Source organism: Lagenorhynchus albirostris, chromosome 8 (genome assembly GCF_949774975.1).
Source record: "Lagenorhynchus albirostris chromosome 8, mLagAlb1.1, whole genome shotgun sequence".
NCBI classification, from domain to species: Eukaryota; Metazoa; Chordata; class Mammalia; order Artiodactyla; family Delphinidae; genus Lagenorhynchus; species Lagenorhynchus albirostris.
The window spans coordinates 93,688,238-93,708,290 of NC_083102.1; the positions used below are offsets into that span (position 1 = coordinate 93,688,238).

Genomic DNA, 20,053 nt, shown 5'->3' on the forward strand with positions numbered 1-20,053 from the left:
ACTCCGTTAGTGCCTTCACTCAAGCTGGCGGACAGAAAGCTTCACACTTGGGTTTAAAAACTGCCTAAATTAGGTTGTGTTTTAATGCTGTACTCTCGATTTTTAAGGGGGGACTCTGTGTGGCATCCTCGCCTGTAGAACTCATCTCTCAGTGTTCCCCAGATGAGACCCCACCAGCATGAGTTCCTTGTGAAATTAATACAAGAAAAATACATTTGCTTCCCTGAGGAACTAGTACATTTCTTCTTACCTAATAATAAGACCGTATCTCCCTTTCTTTGCTTTGGCTGCCCGGGGACTTCAAGCCAAATTTTTTTGTGGCTATATGAGCCCATGTGGCCATTGTATTTTCATTCTTTTATCATTGTTCCTTCTTTTCTTTCTCTTTTTCCTTTCTTCATGAATTTATTTATTTTAGTCTTACCGTCATCAATTACTGTGAGAAAAGAGGCAGAGATACATTACTTTTTTTTTTTTTTTTTTTTTTTTTTTTTTTTTTGCGGTACGCGGGCCTCCCACTGTTGTGGCCTCTCCCGTTGCGGAGCACAGGCTCTGGACACGCAGGCTCAGCGGCCATGGCTCACGGGCCCAGCCGCTCCGCGGCATGTGGGATCTTCCCGGACCAGGACACGAACCCGCGTCCCCTGCATTGGCAGGCGGACTCTCAAACACTGCGCCACCAGGGAAGCCCTATACATTACTATTGTTAAAAAGTAGAACAATGTTTGGTAATTTTCAAAGTAAAGATTGTTTCACCTCAAGATGATTATTGGCCAATTTCTAATGACAACACTATGAATCATATTAGTTGAGCTGCATATGGTGTTTCTTTTAAAGTATTATATATTTACATTAAAACATAGTAGATAAAATAAAAAAAACACTTTTGTGTTTTGGTAGATTTAAGTTTCAGGAATTTGTCAATTCTACTTCTGAAAGACATATTACACCCTTTTGAAAGAACTGATATAGAATCAGATAATCTATGCAGCTACTATCAGAGATTGAATCCTTCATTTTAAAACAAAGAATAAAAAATGAAAAAGAAAAGTTATTTATATTAGCTCAACGTCACTAATTTGCAGATACTATGACTGAAAAAAAACAGTGGCTGAAAATCAAAACAATTGTAAGAATTTAGTCACGGTAATGGCCTAGTTTCAAATGTCACAGAACAGAGTTTTCCCCCTATTGTCACTCCCCTTTTTCTTTTCTTACCTTTTTTCTCTTCGCTCCTTCTTTCCTTTCCTTTCCTTTCCTTTCCTTTCCTTTCTTTTTCTTTCCTTTCCCTTTGCTTTTCCTTTCCTTTTCCACCACTTTCTTACTCAGAAACTTTTCTTTCTTTTTAGTCAGAGAATAGAGATGCAGAGAACATCAGGGTCCTGCAATGAGAAGTGGGTAGCATTAACAAGACAAAGGTTTATCATATGCGTTTTAATTTTGAAGAACCTAAAAGACGAATAGGACCCTGAATTTTTGATGGAGACTTTACAGGTGGAAAAGTAAATTGGACAACTACTTGGGAGGCAGGGTTCTGGGAAGAAGGAAGCAGAGCACAAAGGCTCCGAAGAGAGAACAGGAGAGAAGGGACTCACAAGGAGGATTCTGCATTAATGGAAAAATGGAAAACAAACTAATAAACAAGCGACACTGTTTTGCATCATCCTCTGGGCATCCGTTAGTGATCCTATGATAGGAATATTTTCTTACTGGTAATGGATTGTCCTCTTTCACCCCTTCAGAAGTTAAGGACTTTATTAAGGAGTGATCAGAAGTTTAACTTAACCATAGAGCAATAGGACTGCTCTGTGTTGGAAAGAGATTCGTGGTTTGGCTGAAAAAGTTTCTGAAGGAACAAATGGAGAGAAAACATATGAAACTGTTCTAGAAGCTGTTTCAACCAGACCAGAGGTGTTTAACTAAGCTCCTTATCTGTTATCTAGAAAAATGAACTTGTGGATGCATCAGATCTGGTAGTACTTCCCTTCTGCCATCTTTTGGAAAGTTTGGTGCTTACCATCCCATGACCCTGGACGTGACCGAGCATATCCTCCTCCAAGCTCAATGTCCGTGGAGCACAACTTAGGAGTTACTCAGACAAGCTACATGTTGCCCAAATGGGGTGAGAATGGACATGCCCTGGGCCATCTCTCCTGTTACTGTCGAGTCCTGTGCTCTCCCTCCTGTAGCTGCTGCTTCTGCACGGGTCAGAGCTCAGTCTCACTGGCAGGGAAAAGGTGCTGCCAGGCCCCCCCAGAGCCGGGGATGTTATCCTTGTCACAGATGGAAAAGAGCAAGTTGAGATTGGATCACAAAGTGTTATTGTAAGTCACCAAGTTCATGTGTAAGTCATGAGAGAAGTGCAGAATCTCCATTGAATGACCGCGACAAGCAAGAACCCCTCAGCACGGAGCGCATCTCATAGGAAACTGATAACCAGATCCGCTCCCACCCAGGCAATTAAAATAAAATAGCCTCCTCCCCATTTCCCGATCTCATACCTCCCCACCCTCAATCAAAATGAAGTCGACGATATACTTGTATAAATTCTGGCTATGCAGCTTTGAATAACTTTTCCCAAATCATGGGAATTTCTGGAAATAAAATACAGTGATTTCTCATCTAGAAATACATGAAATAACCATAAAAAGACACTCCCCCACGTTTTCTTCCCTAGTATAGAGCCTACGACTGAAATCAAATGAAGAAAAAATGGATATGATGTTTATTTCTAATCTGTGGAGCGTGATTTTGATAATTTCAATAGATTTCTCTATAACCCACCCATTTTTTTCCTCTTTCCTTAAACTAAGGAAATTTCCAAGTGAAACACACGCTATTCTATGAACAATGGACCTGATAAGGGTTGGAACAAATTCCTCTTTCTGTCCCTATCTCTGAGTCTTATTTACCTACTTTTGTGAAACTAGAATGAACGACATAGGGTAAGATAATCTAACTATCTCTGACATGTTTATGAAATAAACCCGTGTACAACAACTCATTTACAACACTCACAGACTAGGTCACAAACTGAACCATCCTCTTCATGTGCCCATAACTCTGGATCAAAGAATGGCACTGAGCTTGCCGTTGTCAGCTGTGACAAGTGCTTCAAGGTCAGTCTCCCCCTGTTGTCATGGCTGAGCTCAGACGGCGGTAGTGTCGTTAGTCACCATCAGTGAAATATGCTACTTCTGTATATGTGGTTCGGAGGGTGCTTCTAGCTCTGGGTGGCTGAGGAACTGATGCAGTGTGGAGTCCAGACTTACTAGTTTCCAACCTTGATGAGACCACCTCAAAGGTGAGGGGCAGCTCCTGAGGCCAAAAGAGACTTCAGATAACCGAAGTCCTCCAGGGCTTGTGGGAAAAGAAGTCATGCTGATCCTAAGACAAAAGGCTGTGCTTGCTAAAGGTAGAGTGAGGATTCAGGACTCAATGTTCGGTAAACCAGGATGGAGGCATCCAAAGCGGGGTGAGCAAAAGCGTTTTCAGAAGCAAAACCTCAAGTAGCAAGAAGGCTGCTGCTGCCCCATCTTCAAGGGCTGGTTGCCACAGACCCACCGCAGGTTGTCGGAAGACTCCTACTTTAAGCGCTGCCAATATGGAGGCCTAAGGGAGTTTAAAGCTCGCCTCGTGAGCTTCTCTGGGGGCCTGCTTGTAGCCCTGTGGGTCCTGGGCCACCCCCAGAGACCCAGTCCCTTCCAGCAGCCCCTCTGTTATGCCTTCCTTCCAGCTCCTGCTCTGACCAGCTGAGAGGCCAGCTCAGGTCAACATGGGTGTCAGGATGGCTTGTCCTGCTCCTAACTTAAGAGAGAGCTCTGTAAACGCCACTGGCTGTTGGAGAGCCTTTCTTGGCAAAAATCCTCGTGCTAGAAATGGCTTGTCAAGGCCTATCACAGGATCCGTCTTGATGTTTTAAAACCTTTTGGGAAGCACTGTTACGTACGTGATGCTCTGCTTCAGATAAAGGGGTCATCCTGAAGAAATATAGTTCAAACTTACATTTGGTCCGTGTTTTAGAGTCCAGTCCCAAATGATACGTTTTCAATGGAATCTGGAAACCTTCTGTCCAGTTTCAGGCTCACGTCCTATTGGATCACTCATTCTGTCTGAAGGCTTTTGCTTGTTTTATTTCCCACACCTGCTTTGATCTGCCCAGGTTGCCATTTGTTTCTGTCTTTGAATGTTTTCATTAGTAATAAATTAGTGAAAAGGCTTAAAGCATCTTAGTATGCTCAGTTCCTGAGATAATCTCATGATGCATAGTACGCCATTCCAGGGTCAGTTTCTCCCCATGGCTTTTGTCCCAGGGTTGTGGACTTTGCCAAGGTGTTCGTTCCCCCTCTAATGGCAGCAGAGGGGGCCACCCTGTGTCAGACAGAAACAAATACTTCCAGAGCAACATTCTTTGCAGGTAGGAATCACCTGCTTTATTCCTTTCCGGGCAGCAAAATATTGATGGCAGCACAGTGAGTCCATCAGGTGGGGTCCTCAACTTAGAACTTTTCAGAATTAAGATTTGATAGTATGAGTGAACTCGGGCTCTGAAGTTTTCACTGTATTTTTTTCATTTATGTATAAATAGTCTTTTTGTTCCCAGAGTAGACTAGATGTGGATGATATAAATAAGATGTGGTCTCTGCCCTCAGAGAGCTCACAAGCCAATAGGAGAGAAAGATAGGACACAGGATGGTAAGTTTTGTTTTTTTTTTTTTTTTTTTTTTTTTTGACTGCGTTGGGTCTTCGTTGCTGCGTGTGGGCTTTCTCTAGTTGCGGCAAGCAGGGGCTACTCTTCGTTGCAGTGTGCGGGCTTCTCATTGCGGTGGTTTCTCTTGTTGCGGAGCACGGGCTCTAGAGCGCAGGCTCAGTAGTTGTGGCGCATGCGCTTCGTTGCTCCGCAGCACGTGGGATCTTCCCGGACCAGGGCTCGAACCCGTGTCCCCTGCATTGGCAGGTGGATTCTGAACCACTGCGCCACCAGGGAAACCCCTGGTAAGTGTTTTGATGAATTTGCATATGATCTCGTTGGGACTCCAAGGAGGAGGGATTTCAACTTGGGGAGGCAGTTCTGACACACTTCCCCAGGGGAGCTGAATCTTGAAATAAGCATTTGCCCAACAGGGTCGGGATGGGGCGTTCCATAAAGAAGGGGCAAGGAACCAAAAGGAATGAATCTGGGGCGCCGAGCGAGGGGGACAACATCAAAGAAACTCGGTGAGGCCAGCAGGAGCAGATGATGGGGGACTTTTTGTCAGTAGTTGGGAGGCCCTGAAGTATTTGAAGCAAAAGAAGGACATGCACTGAACTGTACAGTTACATATGGTTAAAATAGTATGTTTTATATTATGTGACTTTTGCCACAATAAAAAAAATGTTTTTAAGTGACATGCTCTGATTTCTGGGCTTTTTTTTTTTTTTTTAAGAAAAATTAATGTGGCAGCAGAGTTATAGATGGGCTGTAGTGGGGGGACGGAGACAGAGCGCGGCTCGGAGGCGATTGCGGGCTCCAGGAAGACGCTGGGGAGGACCTCGCTCAGGCCAGGGCTGGAGGGGAGGCACCGAAGAGACTTTAAAGGATCCACGTAGCCATGAGTCAGCAAGACTGAGGGCCGACTCTCAGACTTTGTGGATGAATTATGGTATAATTCATAGTGGTGGCAGATCTCGTCTTTTTTAATTTCAGCTTTACTGAGGGATAATTGACGTATAAAATGATAAGATATTTAAAGTGTACGTTGTGGAGATTTGGTACACATATACATTGGGCAAGCGCTCCCCCCATCTAGGTAATGAACACACCCATCACCTCACATATTTATCTTTTTTGGCGTGTGAGAACATGATACAGTGCTGTCAACCATAGTCACCATGTTTTATGTTAGATCCTCAGACCTTATTCATCTTGTAGCCGAAAGTTTGGGCACTCGTACCAACCTCTCCCTATTTCCTGCCAACTCCCAGCTCCTGCAACTACTTTTCTACTCTCTGTTTCTGTGAGTTTTGGTTTTTTTTTTAAGAATCCACATATAGGTGATACAATGCAGAATTTGATTTTCTCTGTCTGGATTATTTCACTTAGCATGATGCCTCAAGTGTTTTTTTTTTCACTCAGAAATAGTTATATTATTTCCATGTCAATCAGTATGCAACTTGAAGTCATTTTAAATGCCTGCATCCTACTTTGGGTACATACGTACCGTAATTAACCTCATCAGTTTTTCCTTGGAACCATTTAGTTTCATTGTTTTTTACTAAACAATACTGTCTTAAGTGTCAAGTTTGGAATTCGATTTTACCCTACTTACCAGCTCAGAAGTAAGTTGTTGCTGTCTTGTGGATGCTGGCAGATGACACAAGACTCCTGGATCAGAGACGAGGGACTTTATTACCTACAGCACAACATACAGCAGGAGTATCAGCGTGGCGTTGGTTCCATTGGCCCCCAAACCCCACAGCAGTGATTTCATGGACCCAGATGGATGCTGTGCTTGCGGTGGGTTGGCATTACAGCTGAGGAATATCGAGCTTAGGGAATCTACTTCTGCTGGGTAAGCAGTAAGCAAGTCCGCTCTTTGCGCCGGGAGGAGACATTACCTCATCCTTCAAGGTCACTTGTTTTAAGCGCAAGTCTGAGAAATGGCCTGGGTAAAGAGTGGTAAGGATTTTGCATTCTTGTCATACCCAGCAAGGTGTGCAGGAGCACGAGAGAACGGTGAAGGACTGTCTCTGAACAATAAGCATCCTTTCCTATACATTTAAAAATATCTTTAGGAGGGAATTCCCTGGTAGTCCAGTGGTTAGGACTTGGCATTTTCACTGCCGAGGGCCCGGGTTCAATTCCTGGTCAGGGAATTAAGATCCCGCAAGCTGCTCAGCACGACCCCCCCCCCCAAAAAAAAGGATGGAAAAATATCTTTAGGGTAAATACAGAGGAATGAAATCACTCAACCAAAGAGTTTGCACTGCTGTAGACATTCTGTACTTGTTACCAGATGACCTTCTAGAAACTTCCTCTTGCAGGTTGCTTTCTCAGTCGTGTTCTGTAAAATGACTGTTGCGTTTCCCATGTTGGCCCAGGAATGACTTCCTCTCAGCTGAGCGCTCAGGCCCATGTTGGTGTTCTCCGCTTTTCCAGGGATGTGTCTCATTGTATTAACAGGGGGGATATTTTAGCAGAGCCATTTCCTGATTGGTGTCAAGCTGAAAATAGATTGCTTGCCCCAGGTTGGTGGGAACAGAAATGCTAAGATAAGCAACAGCGTCTCCTCCCCACAGCCTACCCTGCCTGTAGCAGGTCAAGTCTCTTCCTATTCAGGAGACCCAGGGCTCTGTTTTCTCATTTGATCTAACAGTGCAGACAGGTGGTATGTTGTATCTGTGCGCTTATAGGTGAATTTTAATGACATTTCAAGGCATCCTGAAAAACAAAATAATTCTTTGGATTGCTTTTGTCAAATAATAAAAATATTTGACATAAATCTCATTGGGAACAGATGTGGAAATACGCAATTCTTACTTTTTTACTATCCTTCCCTGGGGGTTCTTGGTCTATGCCAATCTGAATTTTATTGCTGAAAGTGCTCGCTCTTTTCCGGGTGTGTTGTCTTTAATACATAGGAAAACTTCGGGCGAGGACCCTGGAGCAGTAGCTAACACTGCTAAAATCAAGACTGAACCATCAGAGAGTTACATCAGGACGGAAGGTTTGTCCTTGGATCAAAGCCTCCCCTGGGCGAGGACTCTGGTACACGCGTCCTGGTAGTGGCTGCAGTGGTCTGGGCCATATGGGAAATTCTGCTGTTATCACAGACTCTTCCCATGACTTTGGTATATTCACTTCTTTCTGGTTTCCTCTTCTGTCAAATGAGCATGGGAATCTCTGACCCTGACCTCAATTAGAGAACCACCTTAGAAGCCCTGGCTTTTATTGATGTGTGTGAGACTCAAGTGTCGATCTCAGGCACATTGTGTATTCCACGGGCTGCCCCCTCCTGCACCCACCCCCTGCACCCAGGCCCCCCGCCAGCAGTGACTCTCCATGGTTTGCCGTGCGCGTCCTGGCACATCAGGACACATCATTTGACATACCTGTTGGCCATGTGTGGTATCTCCTTAACGTGGATAAGCTGGGTGCTCGGCAGGGAAGAGACCCTGAGGACTGTGCCCTCCAGGTGGTTTATTTGTGTCCGCCCACCAGGGAAGCACATCCTTTCCTATTGAAATGTTTGAAGGAAAAGTCCATAGTACCTAAAGAGCCACGTTTGAAGAAAATCGGCCCTAACTTCCTTCCTGATCTTGCGGTAACGTCCATAAAGAATGTTCTCCAGGCAGGAAGAGTCAGTCATTGTTATGGACTGAATGTTTCTGTCCCCCCCCCCCCGCCCCCCGCCCCTAATACTCATACATTAGAGCCCTAACTCCCCATGTGACTGTATTTGGAGATAGAGCCTGAGAGGAAGTGAAAAAGGTTAAATGAGGTCACGGGGTAGGGCCCTAATCTGACAAGGTTGGTGCCTTTATAAGAAGGAGAGAGAGCAGTGCTTTCTCTCTCCACCTTGTAAGACCACAGCAAAAAGGCATCTGTCTGCAAATCAGAAAGAGAGTTCTCACCAGAACTTTAACCTGCCGGACCTTGATCTGGGGCTTCTAATGTTCAGAACTGTGAGAAAAGACGTTTCTGTTGTTGAAGCCACACAGGTTGTGGTATTTTGTCATGGCAGCCGGAGCAGCCCTGGCAAAGTCATGTAAACACTCCAGAAACAGCCACCATGACTGGGCAGGAGGGAATCCAGTCACCTTCCAAGACTGGCATTTCACCCTGACTGGTCTCAAACCAGTCCTCTCGAATCTTTTCTTGGGAAAGCACAAATGCTAGGTGAGCCAAAAAAAACAACAAAAAAAAGGTGATGATGCGGGCTCGAAGTTTTTGTTCTTAGCCGTGCTGAGCTATTTTTCCATTTTTCTATGAAACATATGCAGACTCCAACTACCCAGATGCTCATCGGACTCTTTAGGAAGTAACTGCTGGGTCATCTGCCTTCAGATCTAGACGTTAAAGTTTCTGAAAGGGGATAAATCATATTTACCTTGAAGCCGTGAACCTGGCATTACTATTTGTGGTCGATAAACATTAGTTGCAAGATGAATAAATCCATGAATGAATGAATGAATGGGCAGTAAATGGAATGTAAACTGACTATAGTGTCTGGTCAGTTTTCCAGATCATTCCACATTTCTTCTATATTCACAATAACCTTTTTTACCCAAGGTTTTTTATACATTTCTTTTCAAATAGCCTAAAGATGCCTGACCAGGATACCTTCATCAAGTTCCAATCTGTAAAGGAATGAAAATGTAGAAGCAGGCATCTCAGGGGCTATCCTTCTTAAATACACAGTGTGTTCCACTGGATCTCTACATATGGATGGCTTCCTTGGTCCCCATGTCACAGTTGAGATATTCAGATCATTTAAGTCAGCTTGCTATGTTTAAAAGGTATTGCAAGGCTCTGTTCTAAGCTCAAGAAGCTACTTCTTCTTTTTGCAGATATCAGAATACCCAACTCACAAGGTAGTAAACTGATCGTTGTATTTTCCTTTCTCTATATGTTATGAGTCTACGGTAGGCTTTCCAGGGCTGATATCCTGATTCAATAATCTTTCAGCTGTGCAGCTTTTTTAAAAAGCTGTTTTCCAGATGGTTTCTGCCCCTCTAGGCATAACATCTGCTTCCCAGTCAGCCAGAAATGGGAAGGGCACATCTTTGCCTTTTTATTTTGGATCCCATAATGCAGCCGAGGGAGTGGTGCCTATACCTCCTTGGCCAGAACTCCACAGTGTAGCTCCCCTTAGATGCAAGAACAAGAAGAACTCCACAGTGTAGCTCCCCTTAGATGCAAGAACAAGAAGAACTCCACAGTGTAGCTCCCCTTAGAGGCAAGAACAAGAAGAACTCCACAGTGTAGCTCCCCTTAGATGCAAGAACAAGAAGAACTCCACAGTGTAGCTCCCCTTAGATGCAAGAACAAGAAGAATGCAAGGAAGGGCTTGGTTGAGAATGTGTGTTAACTGAACCAACCTCCACTGTCTTCCGCACAATCTCCAGGAAGAAGAGGAAGCTTTTGGAGAATCCCAAACGAGACTTGGAGACAGGGAGATAAGAGTGGCTTCTGAGATGCAGCAACAAGAGATTATGGGCATTCCCTTCTCAGCCATTTTAAATAAGTTCCATGGAAGCCCAAGTCTGTGTCACCTTGTTCCAACCTAAACAGCCAACCCAGGATGAGGTGTCTGTCCCGACGTGAACTAATCATGATTAGGGGGCCTGCTAGCTGAGGGTCAGAGTTGGACGGTTCATTCGTGGGGGCACGGGGTCACCCGATGAATTGATGGCTATTCTCAGAGAAGGAGGCTCATTTTGAGTCAGGGAGCCAGCCAGGGGGCCCACCTAACCTTGAGGGGGTGAATGGGAATGGCAAGCAGCTTCTTCCAAAATTGCTTCCTGAGGATACCGATGGCCCCCAGTTTCCTCCTGAGGTGGTTTTAGGGACCTTGAAGAACAGAGCTCTGGTCTTAGCATCCAAAAACAAGCTCACATCCCAGCTCTGGCCAATGACTTTGGGCAGCTTATTCCTTAGACCTCCGTTATCTCCTGCATGAAGTAAGACTAGAAATACCCATGGATAGAAATGAAATAAGCACCCTCTGACAGGCCGAAAGCTTTGTGGACAGAGAAAGTGTTGTTATGATTTCCAGAACAGTGCCAAGTTGTGACTGCCTTTGCCAGCCATTGATATGTTTCATGTCACTGAATGTGATCTCACGAGAACACAGGCCATTAATATTTACAGAAGGAATCTTCCTTCCCACAACCCGTCTTCAGTTTTTCCAGGCCTTCTGTCACTTCTCACCAGCCATGTCCTCTTTCAGGAGTGGATGGGGAGAGATACATTTGTGTCTAGAGCGTGCGTCTGCTGGAACCAAGAGCTGTGTGTCATCATTTGTAGTGTATGTGAGTAGAGGAGGCAAAACCTGATCTTCCCCTGCTCATTGGAGCTCACACAGAACCCAAAGGGTTAAAGCAACGTTCCAAGGAGCTGCACACAAAAGTATCTAACAGGCTGTCCGGTGAGATAGTCACTTGACCACGCTACGTTCAATGAGGTCATGGTCCCACATGCATCCTCTTCTCCTTGGGAGAAGGTGCATAAAATATAAATAAATGATCAGGTTACAGAATGAACTCTGAATGACCAATTTTGGCTCAAGGAAAGGCCTTCTCCTGCCTCACAGTTCCCCGACGATAAATCTTTCAGCAGCAGGTTGATCCTTTTCAGAAACAGACTGTCTAGCAATGTTTCCACCTCCTGCCCCCATCAGGATGGAGTGAGTACGAGGCGGAGGTCTGGACGCACAGACAACCCGCCGCAGACTCATGCCTGGGACAGCTTTCCTCTCTCAAGGGCTGACTGGTCGATACTCCGGCTGCTGCTGGGAGGGAGGGGAAAGGGAACAGGTTGCAATGTCGCAGATAACAGCAAACGCCATAGACCGTCTGCAGAAGGGAGCCGCTGATCTGTGTCCCAGAGAACGAAGCTCTGGGGTTGAAGGGGCCGGACCCAGCACCACCACTAGAAAGAATGGCAACGTCCTTGCAAATGTTTCCAGCCCCTTAGTTTTCCCTTGGGGTAGATTATTTAAAGTCTGTCATGAGTCTTTGCAAATTCATAACTTGCATGTGCTCATTTTCCCTGGGTCCATCTGTGCCCATGGGAAAAGGAATATAAAGGAAGGAGGGATGCTTTGGTGACAAGATGCTTAGGGTTGATGGGGGAGGGGGGAGGAGGACCCAAACTTATGAAGCTGCTACTCTGACCAGAAATGGAAACCACCCCTTCCAATCAGCATGTTGTTTTTGATAAAGAAATAAGACAAGGTTACTCTCCTTTGTCTTGTTTCTCTGGTTCCCTTGGTGTTTGCTTTTCTCTCCAAATTAGGTAGGGCCAGAGTGCATTAACGTGACCAGTGAACTCCTACTCAGTGCCACCAGCTCTTGCCTCTGTGGGAAGTTTTCATGTTGGATCCGGCTGCTGGCCTTCTGTGCTCTAAAGGCTAACTCTGGAGCCTGATGGGCCGGCCACTTGACGCTTAAACCTCAGCCATCCTGAGACTCAAGTTCTTTCTGCTCCCACCTGGCTTGCTGGTCTGCACTCCCCTGGGTTATTGACAGGGTCCTGGATGGCCCTACTGTGTCTCTGTGTGAATTACCGAAGGCTCCCAGCTCTTGGCAGACCGACTAGAAAGCATCCCTCTTCGGACTGAGGCAGCTGAGCCAGGGCACACGGCCAGCACGTGGCGCGCAGGCTGGTCCTCAGCCCCCAGGTGCACCCCTGCACTGCACGTGGATGCACGCCGTGGCCCTGATTGGCGGCAACACCTTTCTCTTTGCCCTCCAGCCCAAGTGTCACCGAGAGGTCGGCCAGGGGGCAAGTCAGGCAGTGCTTACTCTCCAGGCTCCTTTGACTCCTGTCAGGGGACTGCCACATCCTGGCACGCACAGGGATAGCTCAGCTCTTGTCACAGAGGCTTTCATCTCATTCATTCACTCAGTAAATACTCAGTGAACATCTTCCAAGATGTTCATCACACCACCCTATAACCATGCACCAACTCTTTACCAAGATGCACATCTGGCCCCCAAATACCTGTGAACCTGATATATTGTACTTGTTAATCTAAAGACCAGGAATGCTGTTGCAAAATGCTTTACCTTTATACCTAAATGTATATTTGTGTTTTCTCCAAGTGCTCCCTACTTAGCAGACCACAGAAGGTCAGTGCACAGTGGTCTGATGCATTGCTTGGAGTATGCGTCATCCGTGGGCCCTCCTGGATTCACGGCAGCTATGCGGTCCCCTTGGGGGCCAGGCTACCTCTGGTGAAACTTCATTTCGGCACAGGTGTTGGTGACATGGTCGAGTCCTGTAGTGAGAGATTCAGTTGCTCCTTGCCTTGGTGGCCTGTCTACACAGCTTCATGAGGGGAAAGGTGGGGGAGTTTCTGTCCCACCACTTAGCTACAGAAGGAAGACTAAATCCTAGCACCTGGAACCTTCAGTCAAGTCACACTTTTCTCTGTCCCTTGGTATAAAGGAAATGTTGGAGACTGAAACATACTCTAAGAAAAGATAAGGCTTGCTTCCTAGATATCTTTTGGCAAAAAGGGTTATTGAAAGTCTAGTGTCGTTGGTCGAGGGAAAAGTCCTCAAATCAGACTTCTGGGTTCAAATCCCAACTCAGCCATTTCCTAGGTATGTGTCGTAGTCTGCTTGAGCTGCCATATGAAAATACCATAGGCTGGATGGCAACTTATGGTAAACAACAAATTTATTTCTCACAGTTCTGAGATCAAGATGGACAGGTTCTGGTGAAGTTCTTCTTCCTGGCTTGTAGATGGTTGTTTTCTCATTGTGTCCTCACATGGAAGAGAGAGAGAGAGACAGAGAGGGAGAGGGAGAGGGGGAGAGAACTAGTGCTCTGGTGTCTCTTCTTACAACGGCACTAATCCCACCATAAGGGCCTCATCCTCATGATCTCACGTAACCCTAACTACCTCCCAAAGGCCCCATCACCACATACCATCACGTTGGGTGTTAGGGCTTTAACACATGAATTTCAGGGGGACATAAACATTCTGTCTGTAATATTCTGCCCCAGCTCCTCAAAATCACAACCTTTTCACATGCAAAATACATTCCTTCCACCCCAATAGCCCCCAAAGTCTTACGTCCTTCCAGCATCCACTCTAAAGTCTAATGCCCAAAGTCTCACCTAAATGTCACCTAAACCAGATAAGGGTGAGACCCCAGGCATAATTCATCTTGAGGTGAAATTCTTCTCCAGGGACTTCCCTGGCGGTCCAGTGGTTAAGACTCTGCACTTCCAATGCAGGGGGTGCAGGTTCCATCCCTGGTCAGGGAGCGAACTGAGATCCCACATGCCATGCGGTGAGGCCAAAAAAAGAAAAAAAAGAAAAAATTCTTTTCCATCGTGAACCTGTGAAACCAGACAAGTTACATGCATCCACAATACATTGGTGGGACAGGAAGAAGATAGACATTCCCGTTTCAAAAGGGAGAAACTAGAAGGAAGAAGTGGCTGACAGGTCCCCAACAGGTTCAGAACCTAGCAAGGCAAATTCATTAGCTCTTAAAGCTCGAGCATAATCCTCTTTGGTTTGATGCTTCACTCCAGCCCACGGGAGAGGCAGCGTCGCCTCCAGGGATCAGTGGAGTAAGCCCACACACGTGGCAATCTGCGAGGGTGCAGCTGGGTGGCAATCCTGATCTTTGAAACTGACGTAAAGGCAGCCTTGCCCCCCCCCCCCCCCGACCCCAGGACAGTATGAACCTGACATTGTACCTATGGAAACCAAGAAAACTTTCTGGGCTTATCTGTGATTGGAGCAAGTAATGCTACCTGCACTAGAAGCACTTCTGAACCGGTTAAAAATACACATCCGAGGCCCCCCACAAAAAGCACTATAGCGGCCCCTATTGGGCAAGAGACCCGGGAATCTGCATTTTTAACTCAGCTCATTCTGGTGTACCCTAGATGCTGAGAACCACCGCCACCAGGGAACTCAGCACAGGATACTGAGTCATTATTTCCCTCCCTATGTTTTATTAAATTTATTTGTATGTGCTTTAATGTTATTGCCCCATGTGAGTTTCTGTTAGCGTTTTATCCCTCTTGTGTTCCTCTAGTTGTATATCTTTTTCCTTCAGGGTGGGGTTCAGGGCAGTTTTCTGCTTTGGTTACTGCTACCGACCACATCATCCCCTTGCTACCCTCAACCATAACAGACAGTCCTGCCCGCTCCCTCCTGATTTATCCTGTATTGTGTTACCTTCTCAACCCCCCCCCACTTCTTGGCGATTTAAGGAGCTGTTTTTATTGTTTCTAGCGCCAACACATCTGTCATATATTTCCCTCCAACTTAAAACCATTGGAGAATCACCGGTTACTTAGCGCAAAGTGATGTCTGCCCTAGATGACCATTTCTTTTGTAACTGGCTCTCACTCAGTGAGACTGGATATCTTGGGCTTCTCCTTTCCCACTCCCACTGCCATTTCAATCAGACCCTTGAACTCAGAGTATACAGAGATGCTCTCAGCCTAGGTTTGTATATATAATGACTTCATTTTGTGACTCAAGGTAAACTTTGTGGTTCATTCACAGTTTCTCATTTTTTAAATTAATTTTTGTTGGAGTGTAGGTGATTTACAATGTTGTGTTAGTTTCTGCTGTACACCAAAGTGAACCAATTATACATATACCTGTACATATATCCACTCTTTTTTAGATTATTTTCCCATATAGGTCATTACAGAATATTGAGCAGAGTTCCCTGTGCTATACAGTAGGTCCTTATTAGTTATCTATTTTTTTATATAGTAGAGTGTATATGTCAATCCTAATCTCCCAATTTCTCATTTTTGTAGACTACTCTTCCTCCATGAACACAGAAAATTAAGCCGTGGTTATAACTGAGGAAATGATATAGTGCAAAGTGTGTTAACAGCAGGCGGTAAATAGATTGGTAAGAATCGGTCTGCCCCTATCGGAATTGTATCGATAGTGAGAGTCTTACTAGTCAGAAATAGAAATCAAGTTGATTTAACCTAAACAAATGAGGAATTTGCTGGAGGACATCAGAGAGCTCCCGGGTTTTCAGACTCAGAGCATAGGTAGGAACCAAAGGGGTCCGGATAGCTGGTCCTCATACAGGATGCGGTCAGGGCAGGAGACTGGTGAGGGTGCTGGGCGGTGCCCCTGTGGCCGGTCCCTTCCAGATTCAGAGCCCCAGGCAGAGGTTCTGATCAGTTGAGTTCTACCACGTGTCCACTGCCCCCTCTCCTCCCCCCGCCACACAGGGACCCTCCCGTAGAACCCCCATAGTGGAAGGTGAGCCTTCCTCTTGTCCCCCATGGTTCCTCCAAAATACTAAGAAGATTTGAATGTTGTGTAGCTTTATGGCAAAAGCCCACCCCAGGTATCATTCACATGCCCCTATCTCCACTGCAATAATCCGTCAGTTATTGAGGACATCTGCTTTTTTTCAGGCACTGGGCTAGATGCTCCATGTGCAGAATCTCTAGTCGTTACCACAACCCTGTGAAGTAAATAGCAGGAAGTACTTTTTTACAGTTGAAGACACTGAGGCTTGAAGAGGTTAAGTAACTTGCCTGTGGCCAGACAGGTGGTAAGAGATGAACCCAGGATGATCTGACCCCAGAACTTGTGGCCTGTCCACTCCATCAAATTGCCGCCTCTGTGTATTATTTTCACCTAAATTCTTTTCTCCATATCCCAAGTAGTTTATGCAGATAGAACTTGTTTCTAAACTATTATGTCCGCATCTGAATAATAGAGGGTATTGACAGGTTTCTCTCTAAGGTTTTCATCTGTGTCATTCTGTGTTTCTAGAACTATATTCTGTTGGTTACCGTTTTAAAATGGCATTGAGTGCATAACTGCAGAGAAGGTTTGGATGATGCTGGTGGAACCCTTATCAGTGTCAAGTGTGACACCATTTTCTCTGGCCTTATGCGGCCTTCCCCAGAAGATCGTACCTCACCTCCCAAATCAGGTCCCTGAAATCTGTTTGGAAAATAACCACAGGCCTGAATCCCCGTGGAAGTGGCTGCTGAGCATACAGTCCCTGCTGTCTGGTTGGTGACATGCTAATAATCACCCTTTCTTTTTCTAAATGAATACTTCTCAGCGGAGACCCAAAGGAACTTTTTCAAAGACGACAGTGTACGTGTTCACGCCACTTTAATGTGGACAAAGTTGGGAGGTGGGCGTCATTCAAGTAATCACCCCTGATGCTGTCTCGGGCACATGTGGTTTTAACTAGAAACTAAAGCTCCCTGGACACTTTTCAGAACCATGTCTCTGGCTTTGGTCTGGAACTCCTGTCTGGAACAGCAGCTAGTATCAGGGCATTAAAACGCATATGCTCTGGGTGTGTTTCTTCCTCATGAGGGGTGGTTTGTGATTGATTCATTTAATTGTGCTGTAAGTGGACATTTATGGAGGACCTGCTTGGGGCCAGCAAGTATATCAGTGTTGAGCTTTTACTTACAAAAAAGACAAAATCCTCAGCAGGGGGTGTAGGGGTGTGGCTGGGGGAAAGTAGACATTAAAACGTAATGAAAATGCAGGGTGATGGAAATATGTTATGAACGCCTGAAGAATGTATTGGAGGAGCACAGAGAAGGGAATGACTAGATGTTTGGGGGTAAAGGTGAACAAAAAATCATAGAAGTTGCATTTGAGTGGAGTTGTAATGAAACAATTTAACTGGAACATTAAGTGGGAGTTTATTTGTAGGCTGAAGGGCAAAAGTTTGCAACTTTTAAGACATACAGAGTTCAGGATGACTGTGAATTACATAGGAAGGGAGTAATAACAGAGTGAAAGGAGAATTTGAAAAGGAGCTAAAAGAGGCAATGATATGAATAGTCATATATGTCCTGCAAGGGGCTTGGATTACGTTAATAGTGAACCACTGAAGGTTTTCACCTGGAGAGGGACGTGATCAGATTGTATTTTAGAAAGACCACTCTGTTGACAGAATAATTAATTAGAGTGAGAAGGGGACAGGAGACTTTACAGATAGCCAGATTACAGGTACAATTTTACCACTTTGGAAAGAATTTATGGAGGAATGAGAAGACATCGTTTTTCACAGTCTCCTTAAAAATATGAAGCCCGTAAGGATCTGATAGGAAAATGTGTAGTGTTTTCATTAGGAAATAATTGCAGTGCTTATTTTCTTTTACTGGCCTGAAATCTTAAAAAAAAAGAAAAAGGACAGTAAGCCAGTCCAGTATATCTTGACTTTTTAGAACATAAATTTTATATAGCATGAGCCAGATTTTGTTCTCTAACCCATAAAATGATTAACAACAAAATCCTTGGTTATGGATAATTAATAAGTTATTAAAGAATACTAATTCCTAACAGAAAGCTTTTACACTGGTTGTCCACGCCCTGGAAGTACTTATTTCCCATTCAACGCTATATTTAAGGACCACTTTCAAACATCTATCATGTATCATTGAAGTAGATTGGAGGATGTGAGTGTGGACTGCATTAAGACATGTCAAAATGAATAAGTGTTTTAGTAAGCTGTTCTATTTCTAATACAAGCCAGCGAAAAAAACAATGAGCCAGTCTCCAGTGTTAAGATGGGAAAATATGAAAACCATCCCAGCTTACTCCACTCATCACCATGGTTTCATCATCTATTACACAGTAAAACAAACACAGCCACTGACTATAACCCTTAATGAGCATATGTGACTCTGATAATATTTATCGGGTTTATTTGTTTGAGGCCAACTGAAATGAAAAGAAAACAGTGCAGCGTTGGGTCATTAGTCTCTTCTGACGTGTGCTGTAATTCTAAGGAAAACATTAGTAGCCTATTTTTAACCAGTACCTTCGTCCACTGAAGCGATAATGGCCCAAGGAATAATCCCTGGGATGGAAAACAGAAATTCCCAGAATTAAATGTTTTTGCTCATCTGTTCTATGGTCATAGGAATTCTATCAGCATCATCATTTCTCATCAACATCGAGAAATGTTTTACATCAAACCATTATGCAATCCTCCCCAACTGGGCTGCCATTCATCTTCATCTCTCCTAAGTCAGGATCCTCCCAGCCAAAAGAAATGAAAAATATCACCTCCTCCAGGAAGCCTCTCTTTCCCTGGTAAACATTATCACATGCACTTGACATTATTTTCACTTCCATAATCTGTTTATTCTGTGTTCTTTCCCATACTCAAATATGTTAGTTAAAAAACTCATACAGAAATAATAGGAGTGAGACATTGTTCTAGACTTCACAGGGCTGGTGTATGTGGAAGGTGGCGGATAGATGAAAAAAGGTACTTCCCTGCAGGGGTACAAACCCAGCAGGGGGGACAAGGCAGATGAGTAGGATCTAAACGTGGTCTTCAGTCTTGTTTCAGCTCAGCATCTGAGCAGAAGGCAGCCCCCTGCCACCAAGCCCGGGGACCCACTGGTTGACAAAGTGTGTATGGACCTGACGTGCTGGCCACAGCCTAGGCTGGAGGGGTGGAAGGAGAGGAGGTCTGGGGGGGTGTTTGAAAACTCTCAGGAGGAATTGGTGATTCAAAGCAGGGCCTTTGGAATAAATAAAGCAGACAGGAGTTAAAGCATGGGACCTTCTCTCTGTGTGATTTTGATGAGTTACATAATCATTTTGAAGCATATATGATGTTATCACTAAGTGAGATACTGTGAAAAGACTTATATTATTCCAGGTTATAAGTTCTCAATACAGGGCATTTATTGTTCTTGTCACTATGATTTTATGCTTCTCAGAGAGTGTGTCCCCCCCATTCTTTCCCCCAGTGAGGAATCGTTTCATTAAACTGTGAAATGTCTCCCAAGAAAAGCACAGTATATGTGGGGAGTTCAGAAGAAAAGGAATCCTATGATTTTGGAGCAGGGGATCAGAGAAGGCTTCGTGGAAGAGATGCCACTACACCTGGTTTGTAAGGGTCAGGTATGAGTCGAGGAAGCAGTGATCAGGAGACAGACCGTCCAACCATGAGCCCAGTGATAAATGGGGAACATTTCCATACTTCCTTCTTGGGGCTCCAACGAGAATTACAGGCATTTGCTGGATAGTCCCACTGGAAATGGTAAGCTTCTTAGAGCAGGAACCATAATTCTACATTTTATATATTATCCCCTCAGAGGAGCCAATAGAAATAAAATAAGTACTTTTGTTGATGTTCTGAGGCCTATGTGGAAGCCATTCTTATAACTGAGAGGTTAATTGAAACACTTTGAAACCTCTCTCTCTCTCTCTCTCTCTCTCTCAAGAACAGAAAAGGAAGCTTGGAGAAAGCTGGGGTGGATCCAAGGAGTAGGATGCCACCCTCTTGTTCTAGATGGTTTAACTTGTGTGAGCTCCGTCTCTGCTCCCTAAAGAGCTGGGTATGT

General features: G+C 44.8%; 1 long non-coding RNA gene and 1 other non-coding gene across 2 annotated transcripts; both read left to right on the forward strand.

Moving 5' to 3' along the window:
• Positions 1 to 6,782: 6,782 nt before the first annotated feature.
• On the forward strand, positions 6,783 to 6,855 carry TRNAE-UUC (transfer RNA glutamic acid (anticodon UUC)). The gene has a single exon. It is a non-coding gene; the product is annotated as a tRNA-Glu (tRNA).
• A 9,778-nt stretch (positions 6,856 to 16,633) lies between these two features.
• Positions 16,634 to 20,047, forward strand: LOC132524852 (uncharacterized). The gene is made up of 4 exons (XR_009542065.1): positions 16,634 to 16,735; positions 18,616 to 18,788; positions 19,457 to 19,749; positions 19,934 to 20,047. It is a non-coding gene; the product is annotated as an uncharacterized LOC132524852 (long non-coding RNA).
• Positions 20,048 to 20,053: the final 6 nt, after the last annotated feature.